The sequence below is a fragment of the Tachypleus tridentatus genome, chromosome 8 (assembly GCF_004210375.1).
Source record: "Tachypleus tridentatus isolate NWPU-2018 chromosome 8, ASM421037v1, whole genome shotgun sequence".
Lineage (NCBI taxonomy): Eukaryota > Metazoa > Arthropoda > Merostomata > Xiphosura > Limulidae > Tachypleus > Tachypleus tridentatus.
The window spans coordinates 104801387-104813441 of record NC_134832.1 but is presented as its reverse complement, the minus strand read 5'-3'; the positions used below and the strand labels follow the sequence as shown (position 1 = coordinate 104813441).

Sequence of the window (12055 nt, the reverse complement as noted above, 5' to 3'; positions counted from 1 at the left end):
TGAATAATTACTCCCTCTAAATTATAGAAGTGCCTATTAATAAATTACACTATTTAACAAACTGTTTCTGGATAGTATGTGTTGTTTAATTGCTTATGTTCTAAAAGTACAGAAAATAGCCATTATGTCCTTCAAAACTTTGCTTTTGTGACTTTGATAATGAAATTTAGGACTTTGCCTATTCTCTACATAAAAACGGGCAAATTTGCACATTTTCGTTTACACAAGGTCTGAATAAAACATGAAATCAATATTTACATGTATTTATACAAAAGTTATACAAAAATGAACAATTGTTTAGAAGTGAGGTTTTCGAGATTTGCGACTGTAATGCAAGTCACTTTCACGTATCAGCCTCCAAACTTAATCTCCATTATATTTGCATTTACGCTTCTTCGTAGCGGCGTTCGAAGCCCAGTATATCTTGGTGGAAGCGCTCGCCTTGCTCCCCGAGTATGGTCCCATGTTTTCCTTGAACTTATCAAGATGAGCGTCAAGGATGTGGACCTTTAGGGACAACATGCAGCCCATTTTGCCGTAGTTCATCACAGCTTGAACCAGTTCCACATAATTTTCGGCCTTGGTATTGCCCAAGAAGCCCCGAACCACTGCGACAAAGCTGCCCCAAGCTTTCTTTTTTTCCCTCGTTCCTTCTGAGCTTCTTCGGGTATTTTGTGCACTCCAGGATCTTTGTGGTTCAACGAAGACACCAGGTTTGACCTTTGCCTCAGACAGCTTGGGGAAAAAGTCTCGAAGGTACTTGAAGGCTGCAGACTCCTTATCAAGAGCTGTGACAAATTTGTTTCATAAGACCCAATTTTATGTGCAATTTGGTAACAACACCTTCAAGTCCACTAGATCACACTTGACATTGTGCATCCCCACAGAGGACTGTCCGTTGTGGCCAGTGCTTCCTGTTGTGGTGCGCTGCGGTGACCCTGCCGTCCCAAAGGCAAAAATTACAGGAACTTAGTAAAGCCTTCTCGGAGACCCATCAGGAAGGTCACCATTTTGAAGTATCCGATAACCTCCCAGCCACTCATCATACTTAAAGGCTTCTAGCAAGGTCGCTGTTGTATTCCTCTTCGAGGTGCACGGAATAAGCCAGGGGAAGAGGCGGATACTTATACCCGTTATGGTGCAGTCCAGCTTTGAGGAGACTCGTTCGGGTTGCACGCAATTCCAATTGCCTCGCATAGACTGGATACATTGTGGCAGAAGCATAGCCCATCGTGACGAGTGAAGTACTACAACATTCTAGAAAATTCTGTCAGCTACTCAGCACTGAATCTACCTGTAATGTTCTGGAAAATAGGTAAATTTAAAAATTTCATTACCTAGGTCACCAAAGTAAAGTTTGAAGAAAAACAGGTGGTTTCCATTTACTTTAAGCATAAGTAATTGGGAAATAACACTTTCTGCCCAGGAACAAGAATAAGTAAAAATGTTACATAGTGTTATTGTTTAATCAAATATACTACTTCACTGTTAACTTCTGCGCAGCTTATGGTACTATCTGAGAGTCTACTGTAAGGAATAATAATAAACTAATTTACCCACGTTTATAGCAACATAGATGTATGCGTATGGTTTACAGCAAAGACGCATCGCTCTGTTGTTTCCACTGAGGGGAATCGAAACCCTGATTATAGCGTTGTAAATCCGTAGAATTATTGCTGTCCCATGGGGGACAGGAACGTATATGCTAACAAATTCTCTAGAATAATATGTAACGATTGAAGTGTAACAAAATCATTCAGAAATTCATCGCCCTAATTACATCACGGTTTCTTGTTTGACAAGCTTTAAGAGGTCACTACCATTGATAGTAACATGTTTGTTTTTTGCAAGAATTAGTACTTAACAAATAAATTGTATGTCCATAATTGACGAATGGTATGAAGCACAAAGTTTAAAGAGTACTTTCTTAGCGGCTAAATCTTGTTTTAAATGTACACAATGGAAATCAACATTATGTTGTACGGCTCGTTACATTTGCAAGGAGTCAAGATACTTTTACCGACTGATAGCTTCTAGTATCTTTAATGTGTCGAGGATAAGACATTCGTTATGACAGCACTAAGATCTTGAATGTCCATTCTCTCAGAAGAGAAATCCAATCTTCATATGTAAATATGCTGGAGATGCAGCTAATGCTATTCAAGCATAAATAAAATAATGTCAGGGAAAGTATGATAAACATTATCCATTCATTCATGAGAAACTGACTTGTTAAGTCAAATCCTGCTGTGTTTTTGTCATCACATTTCACAAATTAAGCCAAGCGATGAATTTAACATTTTAACTGCGGATAAAAAGAAAATTGCACCTGACATTACCGGCATTGTTTGTTTGTAATGAATCACAACACTAAACAATGAGATGTGTTCTGTCCGTTACGGGCATCGAAATCCAGTTTCTAGCGTTAGTTGTCTACAGAAATACCGGTCTACTACAGGGGGGACGCTGCCTTCGAAGTAGTGAGCCCTAGGTCTAACTAATCATCGATCAGAATGTTTTGCTGAGAATATAATTACTTTAAATCAGATTAATTACATATGTTTTGGTTGACGTTTATTGACGCAAAGCAATTAGACTACTTCAAACAGCTGATAGAAACCGTAAAAGTAAATTTGTTATAAAATGTTCAAAATAAATCGAGTTGAAAGTAATAAAATGTTAAAAATTCACTTAAAATATCTAAATACTATTTAAAAGGCTAATGGCTCGTAAAATTTAAAAAAAGACATTCAACTTGGATAATATGTAAAAACGGCTCGTTTGGATTGAGAAAATGTTTTACGTAGAGGAGCGAAAAACGTTTCGACCTTCTTCGGTCATCGTCAGGTTCACAATTTTCTCAACCCAAACAAGTTGTTTTTACATGTACATTTCTCTACATCACAAGTTGGACAATATCGTCAATGACACCATCCACTGTCAAGGCTAAACCCTTACAAAACACTTGTCTAAAAAGTGCCTTCGCTCACAGTTGTAACGATGGCACGACAATAAAATCCAGACTAACTTAAGTGAGAAAGGCCAGACATTGGTGGATCAGTCCCAGATAAAAGAAAATAAGTTTAAAATGTGACTAATGGGTGCCATGCCCGGACAACTCCTTCCGATCCTTACGGTAACAAGAAGGCGAAAGAACAAGAGGTTTGATCTGGAAAAGCTTGTTATGACGTTGTTCACTCAAAGACAACTAACTGGCGCAAAGCTTAGCATTCAGTACATGACCATAGTCCATATACAGGATAAGCACAGCTGTGGTGGCAGAGTAGACGGACTTGTAATATCAGCGAGCTCGTTCCCGAAAATGCCGACGCGGCCAGGTATTTGGAAAATTGGATACTGATAGAAGAGAAAAATGAGCCAGCTGTTTTAAAATGCCGACGAGAACTAACGTGAAGTGATTGCAGAGCCAGTAGAGAATTAAGATAATCAGTGTGAGTGGTGCAACCAGCGTGTTGCATAATTTCTACACGATCAAGGACAAGAGAAAATGGCATATAGCTTGGCAGTCAACACAAACTGTAGATGGGATCCTGTGAGAAACTACCAGCAGCAAACAGAGCCTACAGAATTATTACTTGATTAAAAATCAAGTGTGTAAAAAGGAATAGAAAGATGGCTTGAAAGTTGTTCAGTAAAGAAATGATGTTTCCAATTGGGAGTATCTGCCTTCTTCCAATGACTCAAGGAAAGGTCACATCTGGTGATGGTAATAAAGCCACAGTGGAATGGGCTGATCATTGGGGCAGCAATATCATCCAATGCCAGACCCAATTCATCTAGTTGAACCTAGATACAAAGGCCAAAATAATAAACTAAACTGTCTATTCTGAAAGACAATGCCAAGTGGGATGTGGCAAGCATTGAAGCTTGCTAGCATACTGTAGAGAAAATTACAAAGTGCAGAGGTGAAGAATGGATTCATGGGAGTCAGTGTACAAACTATGGACTGGAGAAGTATGGAAAGCCCATGTGGAGATAAATAAGATCCAGCATCTTTAAAGGCCAAGATCCTGGCAGAACTGCAGATGAGAAACCCATAATATAATTAAGGATCTATCATTCCCTCATTTGATGCTAATACAGAATATCTATTAGTACACTTGACAGCTGTTTTATGCAAGAAATGAAAGTAAGCTTTTGGTCATAGACAAGTCTCAAGAATTGTGCCTCAGGAACCACTGACAGAACATTAAGGTAGAGATCAGGATTAGTGTGTAGAACTCATTAGTGGAAAATATGCATGGAAGTGGTTTTGAGGGAAAAAAGGTAAAACATTTTGCTGTTGTCCACTTCAACAAGTAACTGAGAGCAGTGTCGAGCTGCCACTCAAATCTAATGTTTAATGACAGACAACATGTGGAAGTTGTCAAAATAAAGAGTTTCCAACAGTAGGAGAAACATGCATCTTGAGAGTATTAATCTTGACACTGAAAAGTGCAATACTTAATACACAGCCCTGAAACTGCAAACTCCTTTTTAAATGAACAGGAAAATGTCAAACCACAGATTTGGAATTGCCTGTCTAGTAAGAAAATTTCTAAATAAAATAGTTAAGTGGTCATACAACCTATAGGAGTGGAAATCCTGCAACATTCTGTACCTTCTAAAATAAAGAATACACAAAAAGATGTTCTCTTCAGAAAAGCTTTAAAAGTTAAGACAAATTAGGTGCTCCATAGTGGAGCACCATTTGTGAAACACTCATTGGATGAGCAAGAGGAGGAAGTTTGCCTCAAAGAACCAAATAGGATGAAAATTAACTATCCTCTGCAAGATCTTACAGTTAGTGAAAGCAATTAGAGCATAATTAGAAGGAATCATGGGATTCTTCTCAGCTTAGAGAAATGGAGAACAAAAGTCTGGTACCAAGCATCAGGTAAAACGTTGTGCCAGATCCAGTTAAAAATAACTAGAATATCAGGAGGCTGGAGAAAGATGACACTATCACAAAGAACCTCAACAGGTCTACCAGACCTATGAAAAGCAAGCTTCAGTTCTACCAGCATAAATGGGCAATTGTAGTTGTAGAGATAATTGGTATGCCCAACAACTGATGTTCAAGAAAGCAGGGGAAGAGAGTAATACTGGAATGACAAGAAAAGTTCTTACCAAGAGTATCAGCAACATATTTAAAAATGGCTGGTATGGGTAGAGAAAACTATATAGAGCAAACAATGTTTTGACCTTCAGTCATCACCAGGTTCACAAAGAAAGGTAGAGGTAAAAACTATCATAAAGTTTAAAATGCACAAACATTATCCAAAATTTACAGAAAAAGCTACTTCAAGCCATGTTGAACACAACATACAAAAGAACCGCATGACTTACAGAAACATAAAATGAGCCTAGATCATCAATTGCCATGTTGCATCAAATAGGACTTGATGACTTGTACAGCAAAACAAACCAAAACACTAGAAATGACAGGGACAAAAATATCTGCCACAATAAAAACTAAAATGCAAACAACAGAAAGACACTAACAAATCACTGACTAAGGTCAATTAATAGATCTGACCAACAATTAATATAGAGACAAGATACATCTACTTAACAGAAGACTAATTATGCAATAGCATATTAGTACATCCTTAAAGGATGTGTAGAACACCTAGCCAGGAAACTTGCAATACTTTAGACAAGACAAAAACAAAACACAGGAAATTTATCAAAAACCATCTAACAGAAAAAAGACAACTTCAATTCTATTGAAATCCAAACTTTCCAAAAATATCTTAAACTATTTTTACAAAAAGAAATTTCAAAGCCATCAAAATTTCACAAAAACAATATTTTAAAAACCTTACAAAAAGACATTAATTCTATTAAAAACTTAAAACAAAACAAATATAATTCTAAAGAGCAGATAAAGGATAAGCTATAGGTCATAATGAATGCAAATGAATACATGCAAAAACTGAGAAACATCCTATCAGACACAAACAAGTTTAAACCAATACACATGAAATGCAACTAAACAAAAAATACCACTAAAAATAAGATAACAGTTTCAAAAACATTTTATTTCTACCTATGCAAGACCAACTCATGCATACCACAAATATGGCATCCCCAAACCTCAAACCCGGTTTTCCACTATGACCAATAATGTCCACATGTGAATAATTTAATTACAAACTCAACATGTATTACAGGCATTCTCCAACTATGTAACAGCAAACTCAAAGACTTAATTTCAGGTCTAACCTTAAAATCAATTTAATCATAAAGCCTTAATGGCCAGTTTCAATGTTATATTCCTCTTTACAGATGTTCCAACCACTTAAGCCTGCAAGATAGCCTTAGAACTCTATATCCGAGACCCTAACCCAACTATAGAAATTCCCAGTAACCAGTTAGCAACCCTCATAGAATTCACCACGATAAAGACAAACTTCATGTTCAACAACCAAAACTATATACAAACAAATGGCCAAAGCATGGACAACCCAGTATCACCAGTTCTAGCCAATATTTTTATGACACTAGTTGAAACACAAGCAATTAACACAGCATTACATCCACCACTATACTGGTACAGATGTATAGATGACACGGTTGCGGGATTCAAATCTACAGAACACACTTAATTTTTTCAATCACATTAACTCTATACATCCCAGCATTAACTTCACATGTGAACAGGAAGAAAGCAATCAAATACCATTTCTTAACCTCAAAATTACAAGAACCGACACACGATTCAAAACAGAAATCCACCAAAAAAAATCACCCATACGGGACTATACATTCCTTGTGACTCAGCACATAAAACAAAACAAAAACTCAACATACTAAGAAACCAAATAAACAGCCATAAAACGATGAATAAGACAAAATAAAACAATACTTTTTCAACATCAATAAGTTTCCTCCACAAACCGTAGAAAACATTATACGCACACACCTAGACAGAAAGCAAAATCAACCAACAAAAGTAAATATATCTCAAATCGAAAAATCAAAACCCATATACTTTCAATAACATGAAAGCAGCTTCACATCTTGCACAATTAAAGAACGTCCAGCTACCATTGTTGTAATATTTTCTGTGCAAGGAAATTATTCACTCACTAGAATTAATATAGTATGCATTGAATTGTGAATTCATATCAATTACAGTATATCAAAGTTGAAGTACTTCGTAAATCTCAGATATCAATGTACTTAAAGTTAACTAACAAGTGAACATGTTCTCACTTTAGTGTCCATGTTGATTTGACTTACACAATATTTATTAATGGTAATGATTATTAATACACACGGATGGTTAAATAACACTTGAATCAAAGTGAATGCATGTTGAAACAATCCAACACTAGAATTAAGATCCATAATTTACATGTAAGCCACAATGGATATTTTATGCAATTGTTCTCACAACTGGAGACAAAATACAGTATTCAAATAAATCTACCATCCTACCAAAAGATTAAATATATTTGCTGTCTAATGAAAAAGAACACAAGGCATTACATTTTAATATTTAGAATAACTGAAATATCAAGTGGAAGTTTCATCTCATAAAGAGGTATATGTTATGAATGGTCTTGTGAAGTAGCTGCCAATGAGCTTGCATTTAGCAATTTAGTCACACGTGTTACTCTGAGGTCATGCAAGTATCCATTACAGCAGATATATCAGTAACTGAAGGAAATGTCAATTTTTCTCTCAACTGGCTATTTTATTCTTAATATTTAAATAAATTCTCTACATTAAATGATTATGAACTGATCATGTTAGAACTAGTTCTTATATAAAATATTTTAAAACCTTCATTCATGCATTAATATTCACTTGCACACAATTCATGCAAAGAAAACACATTTCACAGTACAGCTACAATTCAACAGCAATTTGTGGAAGAAAAAACAATCTACAAAAATGCAGCATAAAAAGTTAAAGTGGAATTTTTATCTTCCAGCCCAAATGTAAATGAAAGTTAATTTCACATATGGAGTTGTATGCTGAAAACATTCAGTTTAAAAAACCTGATTGTGCCTGGACCTCAGAAGGTATTAGAAATTAATATAAAAGTTCATAATCAAAATAATCCATAAAAACTTTTTTTTTTTTTAAGTACAAAACATGAAAATGCATTTAAGAAGAGAATTATTTAAATTAATAACTAACTAAAAGTGCAATGCAAAAAAAAAAATCATAATTCAGGATTTAAAATCACTACTACAGTGCTGAAAAAAAGAAAGCTTTTGGTATACACAAATTGCTATGGAGTATTAACACATGGATGTATTTCCCTCCTACTGGTGGGTCCCCTAGGTCTTCTCTGCTTGTTCACTGGGAACTTGAACCAGTAATTAGTTTTACTACTTTTCTCAAGGTTTCACAATAAAGCTCATTAGGGACAGGAGCCTTACTTTCAAAAGCTGGTTAATTTATTTGTTCTATTATATGTAAATGATGTGGTTCTCAATTGATCCTGTAATTTTACATTTGTCAAAAAAAAACTTTGAAAAACAATTTGGTACCACAAGGCTTTAACTTCACACACACACCCTCACCAAAAAAATTATAAAAATATTAAAAAGAAATTTCAAATATCGTGATAGGAATCAGTTTGGGTTCAGGTTTGTTTCAAACATGTTTTTCTTTGTCATAGTTACAAATTTTCTTAAACTGTTAAGAAAAACAAATTTATAACAGCTTAATTTACACAATAACTGTTCATCTGTCATATTTTAGCTTGCCTGATAACAGTATTTCACAAAAGGTCTGACACTGAATACAGCAGATGTGGTGTAGTTTACATAATACAGCATATTCTCCTTTGCTTTCACTATAATGTTCTTAATTTATATGGTTTATTTAATAAGTGGTTTGCCATTACATTCTGGTTCATAACATTTGAACACAAGCAACCTGAACATTTGGCATTATTATACATTATTTTTATATAGTAAAATAGAAACAAGCATATTAATCATGATACAGTACACATTGTTCTAACTGCAGTGCAATTTTTTTAATAGACAAAATATTATTGCATGCAATTGTTTATGAAGTCAAAAGCCTCGGAAAGAGATCTGGTCTACTTAATAAATGAAATTATGTAGCCAATGGCTATCAAATAATACCTGGTTAAATAGGTTTATAACTTAGTATAAGAAGTGGCTTAACCATTTGAGTTTTGTTGTTTAGTCAAGAACTGTTTTGCATTATTTATAATATACATATGGCAAAGCAATAGAATCAATACACTTTTTGACCATGTGCAACTCTTATCTATGTTTCAGTACCCTTAATAACAGACCTCTATGATTATTATTCTAGGGTTTCATATTATAAATCAAATGATATTAATAAGCTTTGTAGTATCCAATGCTACATGAAGACAGCTTGAAATTTGAATACTATTAAGTTTAACCCCATGAAACAGAATCATAAAGTTTTGTAAAACAAATTTATTACATTAATTGTTATAAATTTGTGCCTCATTTAGTAGTTCCTTAAATTTTCATTAAAAAAACTTAGTTTTTAAGAAGAATTATTATTATGATAAGTATAAATTATTCAGTTTGTTTACAAATTAAATAGGTTTATAAAAATACTATTGTTCTTAGTGGTATCATCAGTAGCACTATTGTTGTTATTACTAGTACCGTGTTTCTCCGATAATAAGACCTACCCATAAAATAAGACCTAGTGTGATTTTTGGGGATAGTTTTAATATAAGCCCTACCCTTAAAATAAGCCCTAGTTAAGAGTGGCAGGAAGAGGAAAGAAATAAAAAAAATTAATTTATTAATTAGTTTAATAGTTAACTAATTAGTTTGTTTAAGTATTAATCAGTTAGTTTAATAATAGTTTATTTTAAATGGTTAGTTTAAATAGTTTTACTTTGCAACTTCATTTTTTTAATATATCAAAATAAGACATCCCCCGAAAATAAGCCCTAGTGTCATATTTTGGAGTGAAAATTAATATAAGCCCTGTCTTATTTTCGGAGAAACACGGTAGTAACATAATTTAAAAACTAACAATTTATTCTAAATTATAAATATTATTTCACTCACCTTACCATGACACTAACCCCTAATAATACGGCCTTTGCTTTATGTTATGGAATTACATCACCATGACATCAGCTGCTGTAATAATCATTCATCCGGTGCACTTGTTTTATTTAAACTTAAATTATTAACTTTCACTAGTTGGACTACAATTTACATCTAAACTGTCAAAATACTACCAGTTAACACTATTTGTATACCTTTTTAACACAAACCTTTTATGATTAAAGCTGAAAAGCCTTAATTTTTACTTCGCTAATGGTAATTGTCAAAGACTAACATTAAAACTGAAACCAAAAATAACATCTTCTGAAATCCGACTATTATCTACTTGCTATTACTTGTTCACCACTACACCAAAGAGTACAAAATAAAAGTTACTCTCAACAACCTATGTTTAAACTTATATCACATATTCTCTGATTACGCCCTCTCTTGGAATGTTTTCTTATCCTCTTATTCATAGATAATTTCACAAGTGAAGTGTCACTCCTGGATTTAACAAAATGCTACGTTGTATTACAAAAATATAATCGCTTTTAACGAATAGTTTTTACTCTATTATAGTGTCTTTCGAATCTATATAAATGTAATAGTACTGTATGTTCTGTTGTTTGTTGTATGCTCACGTAACTACTTCGCAGGGTGTAGATGGATCTTCACTAAATTGGTAAAGTTCATTAGGTCCATACAGAGGTACATAGAAATACAAATATTAAGTTTTTCCCGTTTTTTGTTTTGTTATGGTCGTTAATTATCACTACATCGCCCTCTTGTCGATAGATCTTCGCCAAATTTGGCATGAAGTTTTAGTAAGAAATACGTGCAAACATTTTGTTGTTTGCTTTTTTTTTATAGATGTTTTTCCGTTTTTACAATTACACATAAGGGAAGCAGGTTTTCATTTCCTAAGATAACCTTACATTAGTCACTAATTTACATAACTTCTGTTCAGAGGACAAGCACTCCATCTAGTTATTTAATAATAACTTCAGATCAGAACAAGCTGCCTACTTCCTACTAAGATCAAAATTAAGAATCAACCCAGTTATGAGTGCGGTTAATTAAAAATACTGTTTTTTTATAAATTGCTCTAGGTTTTGTATGGCACTAAGTGACTCGGCAGTAAGTCTGCACGTTTACGATCCTAAAATTCTGGTTTCAACATCTGGTGGCTCTTGAGTAACTGTGCTCTTAGCAACAAGAAGGTCAAACAATATATTATACTAACAATCAAATAAATTGCAAATTTGTTTCGTAATTTCAATAAATTTCTCATTCCCTTCATTGCCTCTTGCACAGTTGCTTGTGTGTGTGTGTGAGGAGGGAGATAAACCTAAAATAGTATTTTTACACACTTCTAATTTAAAATCAGAAAATAACAAAGTCAAAGGAATATATAAAAATATGTAATTTACGCGATTCTTATTAATGATGCTAGACCTATTTGCTTCTCATTTTGCATTTAAACCGAAACTTTATACTTTTCTTATTTTCTTGGTATGTCTGCGAACTTACAACGTTAGAAACCGGGTTTTGGTACCCGTGATAGAGCACAGATAGCCCTTTGTGTAGCTTTGTACCTAACTACAACCAACCAACCTTCTTACACATAAATATTAGAATACATTGTTTCATCAGTTGGTCACTCTCGTTGTTAGCAAAGGTTTCTCTCTAATAATGAAAGATAAAAGCTAACTAAGAAAATTTAAGGTGATTTAAAATATAATAAGCATTGTACGATAACAGTGCAAATTAAACTCTATAATAAAAATATAAAAGATGTATATTAAACACTAAACAATTCTGTTAAAGAAATTAGCGTTAAAAAAACAGTAGGTTGTGTCTTAATTACAGAACACATGTACATTAGTTGTTTGTTTCATATATTGTTGAAAAATTAATGTTCCTTAGATAGTATTACTTAACTCAGTACATCAAAACTGTATATAATCCTCCATAACAACGGTATGTAATCAATTAAAACTCAGAGAAAAAATTGG

General features: G+C 33.8%; 1 protein-coding gene across 3 annotated transcripts in view; it reads right to left on the bottom strand.

Annotated features, from left to right (window-relative positions):
• The window catches only part of Lpin (phosphatidate phosphatase LPIN), a 65543-nt gene extending 55096 nt beyond the window's left edge, over positions 1 to 10447 (bottom strand). For 2 of the 3 annotated variants that reach the window (XM_076450610.1, XM_076450614.1), the window contains exon 1: positions 10056 to 10443. The gene's annotated coding sequence lies outside the window, so the exon portion shown is untranslated. Of the gene's footprint in view, positions 1 to 10055 lie in introns of all 3 variants that reach the window. The other variant, XM_076450612.1, reaches the window with a different exon arrangement.
• Between the last annotated feature and the right edge of the window lie 1608 nt (positions 10448 to 12055).